This window comes from Octodon degus, unplaced genomic scaffold (assembly GCF_000260255.1).
Source record: "Octodon degus isolate 3935 unplaced genomic scaffold, OctDeg1.0 scaffold00040, whole genome shotgun sequence".
Classification (NCBI taxonomy): Eukaryota; Metazoa; Chordata; class Mammalia; order Rodentia; family Octodontidae; genus Octodon; species Octodon degus.
This window is the reverse complement of record NW_004524616.1, coordinates 4,942,636-4,962,495: the sequence shown is the minus strand read 5'-3', so window position 1 is coordinate 4,962,495 and position 19,860 is coordinate 4,942,636. Positions and strand designations below refer to the sequence as shown.

General features: G+C 47.8%; 1 non-coding gene across 1 annotated transcript; it reads left to right on the top strand.

Annotated features, from left to right (window-relative positions):
* Positions 1 to 277: 277 nt before the first annotated feature.
* LOC111816796 lies at positions 278 to 476 on the top strand. Its single transcript, XR_002821129.1, has one exon. It is a non-coding gene; the product is annotated as a U2 spliceosomal RNA (small nuclear RNA).
* Positions 477 to 19,860: the final 19,384 nt, after the last annotated feature.

Below are 19,860 nucleotides of genomic sequence, written 5' to 3'. Positions count from 1 at the left end.
TTCCTGGCATCATTTGTTAAGAGGCCATCTTTCATCTGGGTATATTATTGGTCCCTTTGTCAAAAATCATGAGGCTGAAGGTGCTTGGGGCTGTTTCTTTATCCTCTATTCTATTCTGTTGGCCTACATGTTTGTTTCTGTGCTGGTACCATGCTGTTCTTATTACTGTAGCTTTGTAATAGAATCAGAAACATGAACTTGTGATGCTGCCTGCTTGGCTCTTCTTTGGATCTTCTGAGTCTCTGATGGTTCCATATAAATTGTAGAACCGATTTTTTTTACTTCTCGGCTTTTTGGCTAAGATCAAGTGTAGAATTGATTTTTTTTAGTTCTTTGAAAAAACGCAAAGGGTATTTTTATTAGAATTGCATTAAATCTATGCATCATTTTGGTGATGTGGCCATTGTGGATACCAGTTCTGGCCTATCCAAGAACAGAGGATGTCTTTCTACTTCCTAGTGTCTTCTCTAGTATCTTTTCCCAGAGCACCACACTTTTCCTCATAGAGGTTCCTTATTTGCTTTGTTAGGTAAATTCCTAGATACTTAATTTTTTGAAGCTATTATGAATGATATCATTTTTCTGATTTATTCCTTGGTGCGTTTATGGTTGGTATATAGTAACACTTCATTTTTGTGTGTTGATTTATTTATTTGGTACAGGGTCTCACTACACAGCTCAGACTTGTAGTGACCTTCCTGTCTCAGCCTCCCCAGTGCTGGGATTACAGACGTGCACCACCATGCCTGGTTCAAGGCTGGCACAGTGCAACCAGGGTTCCAGGAGTGGCATGGCATGCAGTACCAGGGATCAAACTTAAGACACTGAGCTTTCCAGGTAGGTGCTTAGACTGCTGAGTTATCTCTCCAACCCTTGTATGTTGATTTTGTGTGTTGAAATTCTGCCACTTTGCTGAATTTATTAGTTTTTAGAGTTTTCTGGTGGGGTTTCTTTGGGGTCTTCCATGTACAAGATCACATGATCTACAAAAAAAGCTAGTTTGATTTCTTTCTTTCTTATCTGAATTCCTTTCATTTTTTTTCTCTTCCTTGAGTACTCTGGCTAAAGTTTTAAGTACCATAGTAGACAGAAATAGTAAAAGTAGATAGATACTTGTGTTCCTGATTTCATTTCATTTTTTATTTTTAAATTAATTATTTGGTCTTTTGAGAAAGGGTCTCCCTGTGTAGTTCAGGCTTGTGCCTTATTTTAGAGGGGATGCTTTCAGCTTTTTCCCATTTAGTATGTTGTTAGCAGGAGTCATAAGTGATTTTTTTGATCAATTTAAGATAAGATCCTTCTATACCTATCATGAATGGGTGTTCATTCAATTTTATCAAAGGCCCTTTCTGCATATATTGAGATGATTGCCTGATTTCTATGCTCCCTTTTGCTTATATGTTATATTACACTTATTGACTTACACCTGCTGATTTTTCATCCCCGGGATAAAGCCAAATTGGTTATGGTCTAACACCTTTTCAATGATTTGTTGCATTCCGTTTGCCAGAATCTTGCTGAAGACTTTTGGGTCTATGTTCATTAGGGTGATTGGCTGTAGCTTTCTTTTGTTGTTGAGTCCTTGTCTGATTTTGGTATTGGTGTAGTTCTAGCTTCAAGGAATCCATTTGGCAGAGCTCCTCCCCCCTCAGTTTCATGGGAGAGTTTGAAGAGTATCAGCATTAGTTCTTCTGTGAAGACCTGGGAAGTCTGTAGTGAAGCCACTGAGGCTTGGAACTTTCTTAGTTGGCACTTGTGCTTACTTCTGCCCCTCTTTCATTGACTATTTTTGACCTTATCAGGGTTTTTATAGGTTCTTTGTTTAGCTTTGGTAATTCATATGTGTCTAGCAATTCATCCATTTCTTTCTTCCTTTTTCTTTTTTTTTTTTTTTTTTTTTTTGTGTGTGTGTGTGTGTGTGGCCAGCTCAGCCCACACTAGGAGCAGAGCTACTGTGGCATGTGGTGCCGGGGATCGAACTGCGGTGTCTGAGCTTTTTGCCTAAGCTTGCTTAAGCAGGTGCTTTAGACCACTGAGCTATCTCACCAGCCCTATGATGTAATAGTATGCAGGAGATTTTTACAATTATTTTGTATTCACTTAATATGTTCCCACTGGCTTGAACCACTGGCAGTACATCATGACTGCCCCTTCAGACAGCTTGTACCACTAATGGTAGAAATAGTACAGTCAGAGCTGGGGAGATAACTCAGTGGCATAATGGCCTGACTGGCAAGTGCAAGATAATGAGCTCAATCCCTGCTACTGCAATAATAATAATTAATAATAATAATAATAATAACCAACTGTTAAAGAATCTCTTCCTATATATATTTTCTTATTTTGTTTGTGGTGCTAGAGATTGAACCCAGGCCTTTGTGCATGTTAAGCAAGTATTCTATTACTAAGATACAGCCTCAGCTCCCCTATGTATGCTATGTGTATATGTGTGTGTGTGCGTGTGTGTGTGCACACTCAATCTGAATCTCTCTGTGTTTCTCTCTGACTCTCTGTCTCTCTGCTCATGCTTTTCTGCTTGCTTCTACTCCTTCCCTCACCTCAAGGAGGCCAGAGTTGAAGCCCCTGCACAAGTGGGATCTTCTGTCCCTTTTAGATCAAGTCATCCCATTCCTGTCCCACACCTTTCTCGTTGCTGAGACATAATACTTCACACCCACAAGTTCAAGAGGAAAGGTTTATTTTTGGCTCATGGCTTATAAAGATTTTAGCTCACATGTGGCTGGATCCAAGGCATGGCAAAGGACAAACCACTCGTGGCATGGCAGGCAGGAAGCAGAGGATGATCAGTGGAGGAGGAAGGGAGATGTATGCTTACGTGCTATTCTACCAGTGACCTCCCTCCTGTCATCACGGTTTACCTCACAACATGACATTTAACTGTAAACCCATGAGCAGACTAGTCCGCCAAGTATCATGCAACCACCCCCAGAAGCCAGGACATAAATCATAACATTCTGTCCCTGGCTCCTGAGAGGCTTATGCACATCCCATTATGCAAAATGCATTGTCTAATCCATATCTAAGAGTTGCCAAAGTCCTCACAGATTCAACATTGCCAAAAAGTTCAAGTCTAAAATTTTCTCTGAAATTTTAGCTGTGAGTTCCTGTAAAAATGAAAAGAAAGTCAGGGCTGGCCTGATAGCTCAGCAGACTACAGTGGCTGCTTAGGCAGAGCGCAGCGGTCAGAGGTTGACCCTCACCGTGCCATACCCGACTAGGCGTGGTGGCCCGTGCCTGTAATCCCAGCACTTGGGAAGCTGAAAACAGGAGAATCACTACGAGTCCAATCTACTTAGTGAGAACCTATGAACCCTGTAGACCCTGTCCTAAATACGAAAAGAAGAAAAGAAAAGAAAGTTAAATATTGACAACATAGAAAGGCACAGGGTAAACATTTCCATTCCAAAAGGGAGAAATAGGGGATAGAAAGGAACAGGACCAAAGCAACCCAGAAGGGCAAACATTAAATCCTGTAGTTCCATGTCTAGCAGTCAGGTTATGTTGTGGTGAGACGCAAACTCCAAAGCACCTGAGTGGCCCTGACCCTCCCTATACTGCTGCTGGTGGTTGTAGCTCTCACAGCTATTCTCTTGGGCCATCTTCATTCACTCATTGTGCCTTTCCTCAGATTTTCCACTTTCCTAGATTTTCTAACATTCTGAGGTCTCCTACACTGCACACTGAACTTTTAGTTTTACTTTTATAGCTTCACATACTGCTCTCTCAGGAGTATACTGCCTGACCTTTCTGAACCCACAACTTGCAAATCTACATCCGTATAGAACCAGCACCGTGAAAATGATGCCAAGGTCTACTGCCGGCTCAAGCAGAAGCCAGGCTACCTTGTATCATGACTGCAGAGGTCTTCAATTGCCTACAGGGCCAAGTGCAATGAACCTATGCACTGAATCAAAGGGCACAAATTCCCAGGCAACCCTCATTCTGGAGCACGGTGCTCTGGGGCTCTCTTCTCGGAGCAGTCTTTCACTTTTGTAATTTTAAGCCTGCACAGGATAGGGTCTCACTGGTTCCCTACATATTCGCAAGGCACTCTTCCTATTGTAAAGCACTTGCCTTTTTTTTTTTTTAATGCTATTCATTTTAGCTACAATCTCTCCTCTGCTGCATCTTTGCAGGCCCAACAACTGGAGAGCTTCCTTTCAGGCCAAACTGAAAATATTTTTCACTTTTTCAGCTGGGGAGATAGCTGGGAGGTCTAAGCACCTGCTTGGCAAGTGCAAGGACACAGGTTCAATCCCTGGTACTGCATGCTGTGCTGGCCCTAGAACCCTGAGCACACAGTGCTAGCCACTGAAACTGGGCATGGTGGTGCATGCCTGTAATCCCAGTGCTGGGGAGACTGAGGGAGAAGGATCACTATGAGTTCGAGCTGCATAGCAAGACCCTGTACCAAATAAATAAAGGTTTTTTTTTTTTTTTTTTTTTTTTGTGGGACCGGGGATTGAACTCAGGCCCTTGAACTTGCCAGGGAAGTCCTTATTCCAATGAGCCATCTCCCGGGCCTAAACAAAGATTTAGAAAAAGAAAAACTTAATTTTTTTGTTTGTTTGTTTTTGTTTTTTTGCACTTGGAATCAAACTCAGGACCAGGCAGGTACTGCTCCACTAAGCTATAAGCCCAGCCCCTGACAGCTTTTTAAAGTCATTCAGTTGTGCCATTTGCTCTTGATTGTCAACATAGACCTGGCTAAAAAGCCCATAGCAATATTCACGCCACAGCTTCAGTATTCAATGTTCTGAGCCACATGGTCACAGCACAGACTGGTACTGAAATCTGTCTTAGGTAACACCTGAGATCATCAACTTAGAAAGGAAAGGCTTATTTAGGTTCTCAGTTTGTAGAGATGTTCAGTCCGTGGTTGCCTGGCTCCAAGGCCAGGTGATGTGGCAGAGGGGCAACAGTTCCTGGAATGGCAGGCAGGAAGCAGAGAGACAGACAGACAGACAAGACAGAGAAAAAGACAGAGACAGAGACAGGGAGAGAAATCAAGGGAGAAGGGAGGACATATCCTTCCGGGCCACGCCCCCAGTGACACACCTCCTCCATCCAGGCTTCCAATCACATTTAGCCATAAGCCCATTAGTGGACTAATCTGATGAATATCATGCACCCGTGATCCAATTACCTCCCCAAATCTCCACCTATGAACTTATGAGGCTTTGGGGGAACAACCAGATATAAACTGTGTCACTGCCCTCCCTTAATGGCTGTGGTTGATAAGATCAAGCCAAGAGTCCAGCCAGCCTGAGTATTACTGGAGCTCTGGCTCCAGATTTGGAAGGCAGAGCATTTCTATTGTTTATGATTCCCAGGAGGATGTGCGAATGGGATCACAGGGCAGATCCAGGCAGCGGGGCTCTGGGCTGCTTCAGTCAGTCCTGGAGGCAAGAGTGGGGTAAGAAGGTCCTGCCAGCACCTGGCTGGCAGCTTTATGACACAGACCTAGTTAGGCATCATGGGTGCCCCTGCTGAACCCTGCTCCCTGCTCACCTGGACCAGCCATCTTGGCCCTACTTCATTGGTATCAAGGCAGACTTGGGAGTAATCCTGACTTCCTACCTGCTCCTGGGGAAGGGAAACCTTGGGACAGTCACTAACTTCTTCCAAACCAGTATTGTTGTTGGGAAATGGAGAAGGTGGGGGTGAGTTACAAGGACAGGGGGAAAGCAGTAGCACAGCCCAGAGTAGAGGCCACATCTGGCCTCCCATCTACTTTTTGTGTGACCTGTGAGTTAAGAATAGATTTTATAGGGGCCGGCCTGATAGCTCAGCAGACTAAAGTGCCTGCTTAGGCAGAGCGCAGCGACCATGGATCCTGTGTGCCGGCTCTGTCCCCAGGTCTCGCTGCAATGGTGATGGAGACTGGGCATGGTGGCGCAACCTGTGAACCCAGCATTTTGGGAGTCTGAAAACAGGAGAATCACTATGAGTCCAATCTACATAGTGAGACCTTGTAGACCCTGTAGACCCTGTCCTAAATACAGAAAAAGAAGAAGAAAAAAAAAAAGAAAGAAAAAAATATATATATATATTTAAATGGTGTGGGGAGGTGGCAAAAAGGGAGTTCTACTTCAGGAAGAAATTGACATGAACTTCAAATTTCTGGGGCCATAAATAAAATTCCATTGGCACATGACCATACCCATCACTCACACAGTGTCTGTGGCAGTTTTTGTACAATCTCAGCAGAGGTGAGTAGCAACAACAGAGGCTATACACGGCCCTCGGTGTCTAGAGTGCTATCTGACCCTTTCCAGAGCAAACCTGAGTACCAGTTTAAGGGTACAGTTTAAAATTTCTGATCTGTCAGTAATTTTGTGACTTTGGAAGTGTTACTTAATCTGTACATAACTCAAATTCTTCTTCCTCCTCCTCCTCTTCTTCCTATTCTTCTATAAAATAAGGATAACAACAACAGCAGATATTGTTACAGCTCTAAGGATTATACATGGTAGTATACGTAAAGTACTGAACTAAGGTCTGCACATTGTATCACGTAAATTAGGTCATATATATGAAGAATTTAGCATTTCTCTTATATTTTAGATTTGATTGAAAGAAAAAAAGCTGTGGTGTCTGGTACTGTCCTGGGGAATCTTGCTCTTGGTAACGTGCTGGGAAGTAAACTCCCAGGTATAGGTGGTAGAATGTCCCAGGGGAGGGGAATGTGCAGGTGGAGGGTGGTAATGTGGATGCGGGGGTCTTATTCCAAGAGGGTCCTAGGTGTACTCCTGTCATCTCAGCCCTCAGGAGGCTGAGGCAGGAGGTTCGTCAATTTGGACTACATAGTAAGTTCAAGGCCAACCTGGACTACATAGCAAGAACCTGTCTCAAAACAAAACAAAGAGGGTCTTGCAGGAATAACTGTACTGACTGTACCAGGAGATTATTTTTCTGGAGATGGTTTAGAGGGTAAACTTGAGTGTGTCAGTATGTAATTTGCTTTTTGTTTTGTTTTGCCACTGCTGAAGAAGAAAAAGAATGAAAGCTAAGTTTCTTGTCTTTTTCTTGGCCACCTTATCTCCTCAAGAAGACAAGGTAAGGGCCAGGGAGATAGCTCAGTAAAATAAGCACTTGCCTGGCAACCTCAAGGTCCTGAGTTCAGTCCCTGGTACCACAAAAAAAAAAAAAAAAAAAGAAGACAAGGTTTTTGATTCCTGGTTCTGAAAAAGAATTAAAGGACAGAGTGCATCTTCCAAGATGGTAGCAGAGTTTGAGGGCACCAGAGGACATGATTTTGTGCAACACCTACTTAGAAGTCCAATACGCCATCCACTGCACTATGGAGCCACCTAAGGCACCCGTTCAGATACCAAGCCTAATGTGGTGCCCCCAGACTGAACACAACCCCAGACTGCATTACTAGAAGCAGACCTTGGGCACAGAGGCTGCGCTGGATTTCTCCCCAGGCTTGCTGCCTCCAACCATCAGGAGCAGCTAATAAGCACAGCAGCTCCTGTCTCCCAAATATTCTCAACCACGCAGGACTCATTCCCCTCCCCTAACCCCCTCCAGGGCTTGTGAGTGGGGAAGGATGAGTCGCTGAAGGAAAGTGGGTTCTGAAATCAGAAGCAGAGAAATGAGATGAGCAGGCACTGGTATGTGCCCGCCTCACAGGGTGGCTGGGTCCTTTCAGCTAGAGAATTCTACTTTATCAACAGCGACAAAAACTTTCACCTGATCCCTCAAAGCTAAGTTTAGCCTGTTCAGCAACTCCTGGGGTCACCTGGCCTCCAGAGATTCTGCACCCTTCAGTGATCTCAGAGACTGGGTGGCCCATGCTCCCCAACTCACCACAATGTGGCTTCAGCCTGATTTCCTAATGTCACTGCTAATTACTCCTCTTGATGCATCTGTGTCACAGCAAAAGGGGGGAGATGTGCCAGCCTTTTCAGAAATGGATATTATCCTATTGCCTTTTGGTTATAAGGGACAGGATGACAACACAGACTGGCTTGACCAGGAGAGGGATTTGGCACTCATATGACTGAAACATACAGGGTTTTCTGGCATCTGGCCCAGCTGGATCCAGTAACATAGGATCTCTGCCTCTAGAATTAGCTTTATTCTTAGACCAGCCTTCCCCCAGGAAATTGTGAAATGGTTGCAAAAAGCTTCAGGCTCAAATCTTGCAGCTGGTGGAAATGGAACTTTCCTCCAAGGCCCCGGAAGTGATTTTCATGAAGTGCCTGGAGTTACTGTCTATCACAGTAACTACCTATAGGCTTGGGGTGAAGAGATGCTGCACAGAGGGACTGAGCAGACACCTACCTCAGGATGCGGAGGAGGAGACGCTGGAGGGCATGGGGGTCCCTGCAGTGCCAGGCTGCTTGCATTGCATGGCTTGAGAGTGGGGAAGGGTGAGTACCCGTGGAAAGCATGGATTTTGTAATTAGAGGCAGGGAGACCACAGGGTGGCTGGGTCCTTTCAGCAGCCTTGTGAGCAGGTGCCAATCCAAAAGGAAGTGAGGAGAAGCCGGCGATGTTGGGGGCCAAGTCCTGCGCTTCTTCAGGGTGCCATACAAGGTGTGGGAGAGACCTGGGAGAAGGGATGAGGAGCAGTGGGAGGATTTGAACTTCAGAATTGACCTTAGTTCAAGGAGCACAAGTAATGAAAAGAGCTGGAACCTGGGTACAAAATGAAAGAGGGAGGCTATATTAGCACTGTCACTATGACGAATACCTGAGAGCGTCAGCTCACAGAGTCTGAAGGGTCATTTGAGCTCATAGCTGTAGAGCATTCATCCAGAATTCCTTGGCTGCACTGCATAGGACCATCACAGCAGGAGCACAGGGCCCAGCAAAGCCACATACCTCATGCTGGGAAGAGACAGGGAGGAAAAGGAAGGGGCTGAGACCCCTCATCCATTTCAAGTCCCCACGCACACCTAAGCACTTCCCCAGGTCCCTGTCCCAAAGGTCCTGCCATCTCCCAAGGGCATGGTGCTGGGGCCCAAGCCTTCACCACTCAGGGCTTTCCCAGGCAGTCTAGGTTTCAGCCTAGCAGAGACCCAGGCAGCTGGAGAGGTGTCACGTGGCAGATGCTACACAACAAATATTGTCCTCTGTACTCTTTCTGTACTGAGGATTGAACTCAGGGCCTTTGCACTCAGCTACATTTCAGCCCCTTTTATTTTTATTTTCAAAGCAAGAACTTGCTAAGTTGCCCAGGTTGGTCTTGAACTTATGATCCTCCTGTCTCAGCCTCCCAGAGTGCTGGGATAGTAAGTATGTACCACCATACTCCATTCTCTTTCTTCCTACTTACAAAGCCTAGTACTAATCAGCTTATTGAGTCCCAGCCTATAGTGAAATTTCCTGGGAAGCTTTTTATGAAATATAAATTCAGACTCCACCAGTGGAGATCAAGATTCAATAGATCTGAGATAGGATTTTGTTTTGTTTTTAGCAATACTAGGGATTAAGCCTGGTTCAGTCACATGGGCCAGGCAGGAAACCTTCTGCTGAGCTATATTCCCACGTTCCATTTTGTTGTTTACTTTGAGGCCGGGTCTTGCTAAGAGTCCTCTGTCCACCTGCCTCCATCTCTGTGTCTCTGCTTCTCTTTCTCTTCCCCTGCCCCACGCTACGCCTTGTCCTGATTTGCCTCTGCCTTGGCTTCTTTCTCAGCCAGCAGTTCCAGGCTGAAAGCCACCAGCCTGAGGCCTCTAAGAGAAAAGAGCTTCCCTCCCTCTCCAGCTCTGACAAGTCGTGGGGGCTGCATCCCAGCCTAGCTATAGGCCTGGGGTGATCACTCTACCTACGACTGAGCAGGCCTAGGACCTGCTTGTCCCTAGAGTTTCAGGGGATCAAGCAGGGTTCCCCCTCAAACCACACAGGTGGTGTGTGGGGCAGGGGTGGCTTCCTAGGAGAACATGAGCTTTTCCCAGAGGAGGGAGAAATGGGGGCTGAGCTGACAAAAGGGCTACAGGGCTCAGATTCTCACCTAAGGCCATCACTGAGTTAATTCTGATTCACAGGCAAGGCTGGGAATGACCACTGGCTGCATCATGGGCTTTAGGGATGTATGGAGTCCCTTTCTTCCTAGGGAATCCTAAACAGGAGAGAAGAAATGAAAATAGATCCCGAGTGAATCTGCTCCAGTGGAAGAGGGGCTGTTCTCCAAAGCAGCCCGAGGCACCCTAAGGACTCCCCCCCCCCTTTACACCCCTCTGGGATTACATTGTTCTGGGAGCACCCTGTGACTCTGACTCTTCCCCCTGAGGGGTGCAGTGGGCAGGGTGGGGGTCAGCTGGTCACCCAATGCCTTACTCTCTCTTAGCGCTTCCTGCATAAGAAGCCAGTGCCAGAGGGGAAAAAATGGGACAGCCACTGCCGTGGCCAGCTTGGACTAAGAGGCATCAGATACGCAGAGTGGATCCTTCTGGCACCCACAGCTTTGCCTGGCCCCTGGCCAGACACCATCTTGGGCTCTGCAGAGCCACTGGGCCCTGGGGCTGCGTGGGCGTTGATGACGCTCCTGTCTGCTGGTGACGGAGGGGACAGCGGCAGCTCTGCATCCACCGTGGCAAGGGAGATGCTACAGGGACATGCTGGCTGGGGAGACATGGTGGAGGATGAAGTCAATTCCACACTTTATTAGTCAGCTCAGGGCCAATTGAGGCCAGCCTGCAACGCGGCTGAGGCCCCAACGCTCCCTCCTCCCGCACCAGCCAGAAAGGCCTGTCTCACCTAAAATCCTTGGTGTGGAAGGAGCAGTCTGCTTCTTTCCACGGCAGTCAAGCAAGGGGCCAGAATGCTTTTCCTCTGCAGAGAGCGCTGCAGCTGGTGGAGGCTGCAGAGCCCAGTGGTGGACAGACGGGGACCAGCAGGGGACTTGCACCTCAGTGTGTACTTGCTCTACACCAGCCCTTCAGTGGGTGTGCTCAGAAGCAAATAGAGTTCCGTGCTGAAGCAGTGATGGTGGCAATGACGGCTGAATGCTTGTGCGTTTGTTCACTTGTTCAGCAGCTTCTCACCGAGTACTTGCCGTGGCTCTGACGTAGAACCAGGCTTGGGGATGCCATGTGAACAGCACAGACCCAGCCCTGCCCACACGGACTCAGTCAGTGAGAAGGACCTGGATAGACACACACAGAGGAAGAGGCCCTGAGCCAAGCAAGGGAGCCTTCTTGGAGGAAGTGATGGGAACCGAGATGTGAAGTGAGGAGTGACAAGGCTGAGGGCAAAATGGGAAGCCGCCCATGAAAGAGCAGGTGCAGAACAGCCCAAGAGAGCAGCGTGGCAGCGGCTCAGCAAGGGTGCAGAGCTCAGGGACGTGACATGATAAACAGGGCTGGAGCGTGACCCTGGTCCAGAGCCCACAGAGTGAAGACTGCAAACCTGAGGCTCATCTGTGGTCCTGTGAGAACCCCGAGGAAGGCAGGAGGGGCTGGGGCAGGATCAGACAGGGCGTGCACCAAACCTAGGGTGTCTTTTAGCAGTGGGGACCACAAACAGTGGTAGTCTGCAGGGTCTCCTGTGGGGTCAGACAGTTGGGTACCTCAGACAGAGCTTGGACTTGGAGCCAGACAAAACCAGGTTCAGAGCTTGCTCTGTTCTCAGCAAGTACATGGCCGTCAGCAAGCCCTGGGCCTCTAGACCTCCAGCAGAGAGCAGCATTCTGGGCTGGCCATGGTGGCACAAGCCTGTAATGCCAGCACATACGAGACTGAGGCAGGAGGATTGCTGTGAGTTCAAGGCCAGCCTGGGCTACATAATGAGACCCTGCTCCCCCACCCCCACCAAAAAATGATACTTTTTATACCCAACTAATGAGCCTGTGCACAGGAAAGGGTGCCCATAGGTGATTGATAAGGACCTGGGAGAAGGATGTCGAGAAAGTTCACAGGAAAGCTCAGCACACATGAAAATACTGCAATACAATCAGTCAGCCTCCTGGCTCCAGGAAGGCAACATGGTCTCAGAGCCAGGGGGCTTTTGTTTGTGGACAAGAATTAAGATGCCAGCTCTGGGCCTTTTCTGTGGCCTTTCTGCTCACTGGATAGACTTGAGCCTCAGTATTCTTGTATATAAAATGGGAATAATAATACATACACAACAGGACTGTCACAGAGATTAAGATGTGTATAAGGTGCTTAGCACAATGCCCAGTATACAGTAGGTGTGTTAAATAAATAGTTACTAGGATTGTGACTATTCTCTAGTCTCATCACCACCCACAACATAACCTAACTTCTTGTTTTAATCCAGGTCCAGTTCTGGATATCAGGGATGAGCAGGAAATGATAGTAGTATCTGTGAATATGTTAAGTGTTTATTCTCTCTCTCTCTCTCTCTCTCTCTCTCTCTCTGTGTGTGTGTGTGTGTCCCTTGATCTCTCTTTCTGTGATATTCATTCTACATGTCAAACTTGGGGAGCTACTGTTACCCATTCTGCAGAAGAGGAAGTCGAGGCTTAGGGGAGGGAAGGTGCTTTCCCAAAACCACACTGTGGATAAGGAGAACTTGGCCAGCACTCTGTGGCGCGGCTCCCATGCCCACCATCATGCCATCTGCCTCCTGAGGGCCTGCACGCAGTGGGCAATACCGACCTGTTCTTTCTGCTGATCTTCACCCAGTTGCCATGCAGGAAGTGGACCTATATAATGGCCAAACCCACTGAAAACTAAACACCTATTTTCTTTTCTTTTTTTGACGGAACTGGGGATTGAACTCAGACCCTTGTGCTTGCCAAGCAAGCGCTTATTCTACTGAGCCATCTCCCTGGCCCCTAAACAGCTATTTTCTTCAACCAGATTTTGTTGGTACATTTTAGACATACATCACGTGCACATCCATCATAAATGCTTGGGTTTAAGTCCCACCTCTGCCTCTTCATGCCCCCATGACCTTGCTCCTCAGCTCTTCCTCTGCAGAGGGAACAACAGTAACATCCTCACAATCGTCCTAAGATATGGACAGAAACAAGAGCCAACAGGTAGCACTCAGACCCAGAGCTGGCACTCACAAATCCTGAGAACATGTTACAGTTTTAAAGTGAAAGGAGAATTTTTTGGACCCTATAAACAAACCACAGAAAAGACAGGGGTGGAGCTGACCTTGTTCCCTGAACCTTGGGACGAGCTGCCAGGAGGTACCTGTCAGCCCGTGACTCACGTCTCCAGCTCAGCTCTGCCTCAGTCTGTGCCTTTCTCCCTCCCCCACTCACTTTCTCTGACTTCGTCCTGTGCTCTCTCTCCAGTACTAATCTCTCTTGTTCTCCACATCTGTCTTTCATTCTCTCTGTCACCCTCACACATTCCTCTCCTTCTCCACTGCTGTCTCCTTCTGTCTCTCTGCATCACTATCTCACTCCTATGTTATTTTCTCTCCTTTCTCTTTCTCCTCACAAGGGAGCTCTCTTGTCTTGGTCTCCTCACCAGGGGTTTTAATTTCTCAGCACTTAAGACTTCCTTCTGCGTGCCCCTTAATTCTTTTTTTTTTTTTTTTTTTTTTCAATGCCTTCAGGGCACTTTTTGGCCAGCGGGAGAGGTGTGAGGTTCGAACTCCAGCAACCTGAGGCTTCAGACTCCCACTCGCTGTCCTTTCTAGAAAAAAAAATGGAATACGTTTTTTTTTTTTTTTTTTTTTTTTTTTCTTCAGATCCGAGGATTGATCTGAGGCCCTTGCGCTTACCAAGGAAGCGCTTAACCAAGGAAGTGCTTATTCCATAGAGTCAACTTCCCGGCCCCTCTCTTGTCTTGGGTCTGTGCCTCTGAGGTGAGGGACCACAGGCATTGAGAAAGTTCCACCAGATAAAACACAAGACATCTAGTTAAATTTGAACTTTTTTTTTTTTTTTTCCGGGAACTGGGATTGAATTTAGGCCCTTACACTTGCCAGGCAAGTGCTTATTCAACTGATCTATCTTCCTGGCCCCCTAAATTTGAACTTCTGATAAACAGATAATTTGTGGTATAAGTCTATCTCTCCAAATGATTTGGATTTTAGCATTCAATAAATAAAGCCCCTCCTTTGAAGAACTTACTTTCTAATAAGTGGATTGAACAACAAAGAACTAAATTAACCAGAAAATAAGGAGTGATTAGTTCTAGAATGAAAATAAAATGGGGAAGCCATGGCGTGGGGAGGAGGCTGTGACATAAGGGGGAAGAAACTCCCGACCTGAAAGATGTCTGGGATGAGTTCGCGTTCTCTAAAATCAAAAAATGAATTTTAGAAACAATGGGGGTTAACAGCAGAATATATTTATGGAGGGAAAGAAAGCTTCTGTCCAGGAGAGGGACAGGAGGGGACCCGAGTGGGTTGCCAAGGAACCTGCCTTTTCTAGGGATTTTTATAGAGTAAATCGACAGCATAAGGTGAGTCCAAGGTGGGCAACATGGAATCTTGCAAGGTGGGCCCAGGGTAGGGCAAAACTATGGTCACCCAATAAGAATACAGGCACAATTGCTCAGGTAAAATTGATTCAATCAGATCAAATGGGGAAGTGAGTTACGCAGAAAGCAGCCCTGGTACAGAACAGAGGCTTTTCCCGTAGGGGGTTGGGCAGTGGCTCCTCCCAGCTTCTACAAGGAGCCTGACACCTATTTAGAATATCAATCCCTGATGCTCATCCCCTAGGGAGGTGTGTCAGTGCATTTATTTAACCTTTTGTCTCGAGTCTGGCGCACAGCGGGAGTGTCTGTCTGTCACTCCCACGGGTGCAAGGTAGCTTGTCTTCCATACTGGCTCCTTCAAGGGCCCAGCCCTCTCTGGTGGCCTTTAACATTTCTACCCGACTCAGCTGCCTGCAACAGTTGGAGGCTACTTGGGATTAACTTGTCTTTTTTTTTTTGGCAGAACCGGGGATTGAACTCAGGCCCTTGCACTTGCCAGGGAAGTGCTTATTCTACTGAGCCATCTCCCCAGCCCTTTGGAGGCCACTTGGATGGAGCAGTTGCTGACGGTGCCACTGAGGAGCTCAAAGCCAAGCCACCTGCAGGCAGTTACAAGGGCCCTGTACTGGGACTGGGCTTACAGAGATGGAGAAAAAGAGACAGGGAGGGAGGGAGGAAGGAAGGGAAGAAGAGAGGAGGGAGGGAGAGAGACAGAGACATAGAGAGACACAGAGAAAGGGAGTGGTGGAGGGAGGGAAAGACAGAGAGAGAGCAAGGGTGGCCACAATGTAGGGAAGGGATGGGGGTGATACCAGCTGAGGTGGAGTGCTAGGGCCTGTCACTGGGCCTTGTAGATCACTTGTGCATTGGTTCAGTCTTAAGAAGAGACATTCTCCCATCTTTGGTGACTAGAGAGTGGGTTCAGGGTGAAGGACTCAGTGGGAGCAGAAAGCACCAAGAAGGAAGCCACTGTGGGGGTCGGGAGAGGTGGGGAGGCCCTAGAGGGCAGAATTGGAGGGGAGCAGGTCAGATCTCAGGAGGTTGTTGACAAAGGTCGAGTAGGCAGGCCTGTCTGGAGGATTAGATGTGAAGCAGTGAAAGGAAGACAGAAACATGGGCCCAGTGTCCGGGGATTTGCAGGAACAGTCTATGAAGGGAGGAAGACTGTGGGAAGGGCGATTCTGGGGTCCCGCCTGAGGGTAAAATATTTGTTGGTGTTGCACCTCATAGAGGGCTAAGAAAGTGAGATTTTTTGAGGGAGAAAGTGAAAAAATTCATATTCAATATCTGATTTAATTAAAAATAAAGTTTTTTGTTTTGGGGTTTTTTGGGGGGCAGAACCGGGGATTGAACTCAGACCCTTACACTTGCCAGGGAAGTACATGTTCCACTGAGCCATCTCCCCGGCTCCAAAAATAAAGTATTATAGATATTATATGTTAAGAAAACAAAAAGCTTATTATTGGTTAGTGAGATAGCTCAGTGGACTAAGCACCTGCTTAGACAAGTGCAGGGACTGGGGTTTGATCCACAGCACCACAGTTTGCACTGCCCCACCCCTGGGGCATGCTGAGTAGGCCACTAAGACCAGGTATGGTGACACAGGCCTGTAATCCCAGCAGTGGGGAGGCTGAAAACAGTAGGGTCACTGTGAGTCCAAGCTGCATAGTGAGACCTTGTACTAGATACATTTTTTAAAAAAAGCATATTGTATTTACAACACAAACTACAGATAAAGTGCTTTTGGCTGTGGTTCTCAAAATGAGGTGGGGAAACAAGTCTCCTAAAAGAAGTGCCACACCTTGGAATCTCTGACCTGGGAGAAGGAGCAGGGAATGTGTGAATGGGCAAGGGATGGACATTAAGATGTTTTGTGTGTGTGTGTGTGTGTGTGTGTGTGTGTGTACGCACGCACTCATAGTTTATGGCTATTGTTCTAACCTATGATTTTTTAGGGGGAAGGGTGAAAAGGAATTTGAAATAAAAACATTCAGAAATTTGAAAAAAAATTTAAAGTAAAGGGAAGTACCCTCACTACCACCCACCACCACACCAGCAAGTCTGTCTGCAGCTGCTGCCTCAGCAGTCCAGGGAAGCTTCTGAGAGCAGGAGCATTTCAAGATGGCTGCCTCTAGTCACAAAAGAGTATCTGAGGACATGGTCAGTGTTCTGTTCCCAGGGGAAGAACCTTTGACCACTGAAGCTGTCTACTTGCCTTCAGTTTTGAACATACTCACACAGAGATAGAGTATTTCAGACTGCAGGCAGAGAGGGGTCAGGTACACAACCACTGGGCAAAGGCTGGAATGTTACTCCAGAGAAGAGAACGCTTGGGCCTCGAGGGACCACATGGAAGGCACGAAGCTTGGACGAGGGAGCACTGGAGACACAGTTGGTTTGTATGGCCAAGGATCAGTTCTTTACAGAGCCCTTACACCTGCAAGATACAGTGCCTGGTGTTCCCCATGTCTTATCCCATTTCAACACCCCAACAATTCTTTGAGGAGGACTGCTTCCTGGTTTGCCCACAAAGAGGAAAGTGAGACTTTAGAGAGAACTAAATGACTTGCTTCAATTAAGTCACATAGCAGGTAAGTGTGGGGTTGGGATTTGAACTCAAGCATCTTACAGTTGACCACCCCTACTGCTTAATCTGCAGATGCTCTCCCAGGTCTCTCTAGGGCCCAGGACAAAGTCCCCTTCACTTAGAGCTCAACCTGCCCTTGAACCCAGTTTTCAACCCTGCCTCCTGCCATGACCCCTGTGTCTTTAAGGAGCCAGCATCCCCAGAGACTTACATTTGAACTCCAGCCCCAAAATTGACTCTGCTGTTTATACTCTAACCAGGCTTTGAACTTTGTCCTCCCTGACCACGCGATGAGGCCTGTCCCCAAGGGTCTCTCTGGGGCTCTGACCACCCGCTAGACTCCTTTGTCTCCCCCTTTGCCCTTGGGGACAGTGCTCAGGGTTCATGATGCCCTCCCCTTTCTGATCCTTCACCTTATGTGACCCCTTCCAGCCCTGGCCATTGGATCTGTGTCCCAGACCTCTTTGCTAGGACACAGTACCAATGGTCTCTCTCTTGACATGCCTATGGAACAAGACCCACAGAGGCTGGCTGAGGTTAGAGTTGTGTTTGATTTTTTCTTCTAAGCTCATAGTTCTTGAGAGCTTCCTATGTGCCAGCCATGGATTAATCATGAAAAGTGAATTCTGTCATGGAACCCTCCAGCAGCCCTGTGAAGAGAAAAAAAAAAAAAAAGCAGTGGTTGCTGCTAGCATCATGCTGGTCTAGTCTCACACCGTAGGCTCTGCTCTGGTGATGGTTCTCAGAGCCCTGAGACCCCAGAATGAAGAGAGCTTCTCTCTGGCTAGGAACCCCACCCCACTTCCTCTCTCCCAGGCTTGGGGCCTGCTGCACTTCATGAGGCAAAGCCAGATGTAGATGCTGTTCAGATACCACAGCGGGAAGATCATTCCCCTCCTCTCTCCTCCTCCGTGGCTGTGGAGCCTGGCCTTTGCCCAAAGCTCTGTTCTTCCACAGTAGCTCTTGGAGTTCCTCCATGTCTGTCTGCTCGGGGACCTGCTGGCCATGATGGGGGCAGTTCAGTAGACTCCCACTGCCACCATCCTGGATCTGGACCACTCTGCTGTCTGTGGCTGAAGACACTTTCAAGAGCTGGGGGGTGGGTGACAATCCCCAGACCAGCAACTATGCCGACAAACCAGTCTTCTGTGAGGGCTGAGGGGCCTGAGGGGCAGGACCCAGCCCTTCCGTGCACCCCAGGCTCCTGCATGGTGTGGCAGTTACTACGCCACCAGAAAGCAGAAAGCAGCACATGCTTTTGAAGAGAGGAACTGAGTAGGAGTGGGTTGAACAAGTGAAGGAAGATCTGAGGAGCACCCCCGAGATTATCAACAGCAGAAAGACATTACAATCCCTAGGCTGGGGGGACAGAGGGCAGGGGCATTGTTCCTGGTGTCCAGCATCTAGGGTCCCCAAACAGACTCTGGAAGCATAGCCAGGTCTGCCCTTCAGGACAGGGGGCCGTAAGGGGCAGCTGGGACCACAGGAGACGACCTGCGCCTGGCACCACAGGAGACCTGCGCCTGGCACAGTTGCTACTTGAAGCAGGCAGGAGGGAATTCTCTTTGCCTCTCCCACGGCCAGCGTCTCCTGTGGGTCCCACCTACCAGCCCACCAGAGGCCAAAGGAGCCTGGGAAACGTTCCCTGCTGTGCAGAGCAGAGCAAAATGGCAGGAATGTGAGACAGAGCAAGCAAAATCCCTCCAGCGGAGCTGCCCAGAAGAGACAGCCGCAACTCCTGCACTGCCTCAGGTCCAGCCTGCAGGGGCTCAGGGCTGTCTCATTCCTGCAGCCGCAGCACAGACCTCACCCAAGCCCCAAGAGTGTCCAGGTCCCTGAGACCGAGGGCAGGCACACAAGCCCAGGGGCTTCCGTGCAGGGAAGTGGCCAGGCCTTGCCAGCATCTCACATATGGGGCAGTTCGGGCTACAAGCCTCTCACGTCCCCTGCACCTCCCCATCACATAACCACTGTGTTTACTTAAAGGATCTCAGGAGACTACAGGACAACTCTGACAGGTGAGAAAATACAATTCACTATCTAATAGCAGTTTGGAAATAATGTAACAGGAACAGTAACTTAAAAGGAAACATTTCACAGAGATCTAAGGAAGAACCATTAATGTCTGATGAAATAATGAGAGTGAGGATACATAAAGGTATTTCTCAGGAAAGATGAAACTAACTCTTCAGCACTTCTAGCCCAAGGATGGTCCACCCACACTGATGCAAAGAGGGTCCTGTTGTAGATCACACGAAGTCCACACGTTTCATAAAACAAAACAAGCAAAACAAAAAATCCTAGTTTCTGGTTGTTCTAGAAAAATCAGGACGTCTGGTTTACTGTTGGGTACGCGTTCAGTTGTGGCGTCAGCTGGCCGGAGCCAGGGCAGGGCAGCTCCGAAGACAGTGGTCAGGGGAGGTGGGCACAGTCGCCCAGGGACCCGGGATCTCTCACCTGGCCTTTCTCTCTCTAGTTTGATCCCACAGGATCTTCCCAGCCCTCGCTGAGCCGGCCAGAAGAGACCTGCTGCCCCCTGGTGGCCACAGATCACACGTTCCATTGGTGTGTGCACAACTGTGACCGGGCTTGTGTGATGTATAACCACTTTCACTGTCTCCCTTAATCCGTAACAAACCTGTGAGAAAAGGAATTATTGACCCACTTTACAGATGGGAAAACAGGAAAAGTAAGTTCAGAGATTACCAGTATGAAAGCAGATGACTAAGAGGCTCAGGCCGGAAGATCAAAAGTTCATGCCAGCCTGAGCAATTAGTGACTTGGAAAAACTAAAAAAACAAATAAAAATTTAAAAACTTAAATAATGTTTTCAGAGACCTAGTGATATAGCTCAGTGCAAATGTCTTGTTTTCAATCCCTAGTATGGGG